At 41.8% G+C, this 4,414-nt stretch overlaps 1 protein-coding gene across 2 annotated transcripts in view; it reads left to right on the forward strand.

The window, feature by feature from the left end:
• LOC102670651 (1-phosphatidylinositol 4,5-bisphosphate phosphodiesterase-like) overlaps window positions 1–4,414 on the forward strand; it is a 28,766-nt gene that overhangs the window by 3,451 nt on the left and 20,901 nt on the right. Inside the window, exon 2 of one of the 2 annotated variants that reach the window (XM_031508724.1) lies at window positions 2,433–2,448. The gene's annotated coding sequence lies outside the window, so the exon portion shown is untranslated. Of the gene's footprint in view, window positions 1–2,432; window positions 2,449–4,058; window positions 4,098–4,414 lie in introns of those variants that run through there. The other variant, XM_031508726.1, reaches the window with a different exon arrangement.

The following is a 4,414-nucleotide window of genomic DNA, read 5'->3' on the forward strand; positions in this document are numbered from 1 at the left end:
TTATACATTTCCTTGATCTCCTGGTTGCGGTCGCGCAAACTGGTTTCCAATATTCCTAAAAACTCGAAGCTTCGTGCCACGCATATGGGATTAAACGGAAGTTCAACTCGAATCTAATTCGAACCCGTATCAATTGCAACCCCTATATATACACACGCGCATGCACACACGTATCCGACCAGTCATTACCATCGTATTTCTCCTTGCCACTTCGTTATTGGTGGATCGCAGCATTAGCCTTTTTCGAGGCGCGTGTGCATTGGAAATTACATCGAATCGGCTCGATCAGCTATCCACGCGTTATTTCGATGAATCCACGGCGGTGGATAGAAAATATCCGTTGAGATGCAAATTCCATGGGGGCGTTTCTAGCGGAAACGAATGGGGTCGGCCCTGCCACGGGAGAATTTCGGATCAGGTGGACGAGAATTATCGAAAAACGAATCCAAGTGTACGATATTTGGACGATGTTAGGGAGAATTTTAACCGTGCGTTATACGTGCGTATCAGGGATTCGCATGATCCATTCGACGAGAGAATTTCCTAGGGGACCACGGGGGATGTTCAACTTCTCCTCCCCCTTGGGAACGAATTTCTCCGCGTTCCTGTTCCATGCATGCGCCCAATTTGAACAGCTACCAGGCAACACGTGTGCGGAGGGAGAGGCTTGCTTGCACGACGAATGAGGACAATATCGCGATATCCGAGACCCGTTTAATAACGAATTGAGTTTCACGAGCGAGGAAATGTCGAAGACGCGACCTGAGACGACTCGACAGATAGGAAATCATTTACAAATTTGATATTTAAATCGTCGAATCGATTCGATACTCCTTTCTCCCCCCTAGGTTGGTGTGAAATTTTTCTGACGTTTATGGAAATGCGTACATTTTTTTTAAGGAAAATATATATCGGATCTATTAACATCAGCCGTGTGAAATAACCGAATAGGAATAGATGGAATAGGAATATCCAGCATGGTAATATATTCGATAGATTTGTCGCGTCGAATCACGGCTGCATGAAATATAATATTCAAGACAATGGAGTTAAACGACTGTGCGGGGTGGTTTCGATTCGATTCGTTCGTTCGTTCGTTCGTTCGTATTCGACGTCGAACAATGCCTCTTTATTCAAGATCGGAATTCCCGAGTGACGGGTATGCATATAACCGGGGCGAGTTAACGAAAATAGCGGGGAACGATTTACCAATTTGCCTTTGAAATTGATTGACACACGGGTTGAAAGTAATAGCGGATGCCTCCTAATTGCATCGATTTGCGGGGGAGGAAATGATCATTCGATTACACGAGGATCGAGTTGTAACAGAGGAATTAGAAAAGAGACGGAGGCAAGGAGGGAGAGGGAAAGGAAGAGAGGATAAAAAGAAAAAACGAATAGCCACCGATTGTACGAGTATCCTCTCCCTGTCCAACACGGGTTTTCATCATTGGTGGGTATCGGTAATTGAAAGTAAATGCATTGTACCAGAGGGGACATGGAAGGAAGCAATTACGTTAATGCAGTTAATCCGACGATTAACCGAGTCCTCCCTCCCTCCCTCTCCTACTTACGCCGTTCTAAACGATCCAACACCACCGCGCGCAATAATAATTTTCCACAGCCCCGTTTCGCCTGGGATCCCGGAAAATCCAGACGAGGAAACGAACGAATTCAACGAGTTCCATCTTTTCCACGCGTTTCAAGAACAGAATCGAGCGGTTCCAATTTTATATATTTTTCTTTCTTCTTCTTTTTTCTTTTTATTTTGCTTAATAATTTAAAATTAATAACAATTTTCCACAGCCTCGTTTCGCCTGGGATCCCGGACAATCCAGACGAGGAAACGAACGAATTCAACGAGTTCCATCTTTGCCACGCGTTTCAAGAACAGAATCGAGCGGTTCCAATTTTCTATATTTTTCTTTTTTCTTTTTATTTTGCTTAATAATTTAAAATTAATAACAATTTTCCACAGCCTCGTTTCGCCTGGGATCCCGGACAATCCAGACGAGGAAACGAACGAATTCAACGAGTTCCATCTTTTCCACGCGTTTCAAGAGCAGAATCGAGCGGTTCCAATTTTATATATTTTTCTTTTTATTTTGCTTAATAATTTAAAATTAATAATAATTTTCCACAGCCTCGTTTCGCCTGGGATCCCGGAAAATCCAGACGAGGAAACGAACGAATTCAACGAGTTCCATCTTTTCCACGCGTTTCAAGAACAGAATCGAGCGGTGCGCGATTCCAATTTTATATATTTTTCTTTCTTTTTTCTTTTTTATTTTGCTTCGCTCTTCCTCCAGTAATTTAGCGTCGAACGAGGAAGAAGAAAGGGGTAGATGGAAAAAAGGTAGGGGAGAGGGCGTGAGATATTCCTAGAGATAAAGGGAAGATCGAGGGAAATAATCGAGTCGAGAGAGAGAGAGAGAGAGAGAGAGAATGGTTTGCACAAGCCTCGTAACTGACGTAAATCAGTGGCTCGTGTCGAGGATGAGTAGGTTGCCGGGTTTTCCTTGGGGTGGGGAAAGAGGCGATGCGGGGGAAGGAAAGCAATTACGAAATGGCTTCGCCCCTTTCCGAAACACGTCCCTCCATGAAATGTACATGCGGGTGCCAATGCGATGCATGTAACACGCGTGCACGCCGCGCCACGACACGTGTCGCGGTGATGCGTGTCTACAAATCGTGATCCTTACGATACGGTAACGAACATGTTGCGCCAAGGACGCAACGTTTCTTCGATTCGATGAAGTGTAATTGATTTCAGTCCGGCGAATATCCTCTTTTTTTTCTCTTTTTAATTTTTCCAAAATTGCGATTGCGAAAATTGTCTTCGATTCGATGAAGTGTAATTGATTTCAGTCTGGCGAATATCCTTTTTTTTTTCTTTTTAATTTTTCCAAAATTGCGATTGCGAAAATTGTCTTCGATTCGATGAAGTGTAATTGATTTCAGTCTGGCGAATATCCTTTTTTTTTTCTTTTTAATTTTTCCAAAATTGCGATTGCGAAAATTGTCTTCGATTCGATGAAGTGTAATTGATTTCAGTCTGGCGAATATCCTTTTTTTTTTCTTTTTAATTTTTCCAAAATTGCGATTGCGAAAATTGTCTTCGATTCGATGAAGTGTAATTGATTTCAGTATTAAACAGTCCGGCGAATATCCGGACTTTTAATATTGAACCGATATAATAAAATGGAATAACGGAAGTTTGTTGGTCGAAGTACGAAGGTGAAATTCCCTTCCGAATCTTAAAGATTCGAGCCTTTTTTTCTTTCTTTTTAATTTTTCCAAAATTGCAATTGCGAAAATTATCCGTTTCAAAAATACCAATCCAAGAATCGTTGAAATTCTCTTCCCTTAATCGTTCCTCGCTTTTTTTTTCTTTCAGATTTAAACCGATCAAAAATTAAATTATATACAGGAATCGAGTATTAATCTTCTGTACGAAGATGGTAGAAAGATAAAAGTTTTGAAAATTTTTCACTATATAGACGATGCTTTCCTATTTCCAGAAATAACGTAGAAACGAGGAACGTAGTGCAAACACTAATTAATCTCAATTCCCCATTCGTAATACCGTCACCGTGAGTAAAATTAAGCGAGAATCCTTTTTACTCCGAGTGCCAAATATGGGCGAGCACTCTCTCTTTCTCTCTCTCTCAAACATTATCCCTATCCTCGTTAACATGTGCCGACATTTAATTCCTCACGCACGCGCACCTACATAAATCATCCTAAATTTTACGCAAACATTTCGTCAGAATCGCTCCATGCATCTTCGCATACAGTTTAGAAGTATCTTAGAGAACCAGAGCGGGGAACATTTGTTTACAGACTGTAAACGAATCAAGCAGGAATGAATAAAGGCTCTGACCATGTATTTTACACACACACACACATATATATATAGAACTACGAGCACCACGAGCATCGCCGATGGTCAGTGACACTTTGGGTGACATCAAAGGAAGCTCGGAATGCGAGTTAATTTCGTAGCGAGCGAAGCCAGAATGAGGGTTAAGAGAAATAGGGGTTGAGAGAGGAGAGGATGCTTTAGAACCGAGAGAGAGAGAAAGAGAGAGAGAGAAACGAGCAGACGGCAGAGAAAAAAAAAGAGAGAACTGTCATGCATATTCAAAACGAGGGTTTACACCCGTGTGGTCTGTCGAGTTAGCAGGCCCGACCGAGAAAGAGAAAAAAGGCGCTCGCTCGTTTTCACGTAGGGCTACGCCTGTTTCGAAGACACTCGGGTCCTTCGTTTCGATTCAGCTTTCCCCCTCCCTCTCCCCTAAAATTGAAACTTGAATTGGAATTGCAAATTTACAAACTATATCCTCATATATATATATATATNNNATCGTTTCTTTCTTCGACACGGACGAGATCTTATTTAGGATACGCGAAT

This window comes from Apis dorsata, unplaced genomic scaffold (assembly GCF_000469605.1).
Source record: "Apis dorsata unplaced genomic scaffold, Apis dorsata 1.3 scaffold_8, whole genome shotgun sequence".
Classification (NCBI taxonomy): Eukaryota; Metazoa; Arthropoda; class Insecta; order Hymenoptera; family Apidae; genus Apis; species Apis dorsata.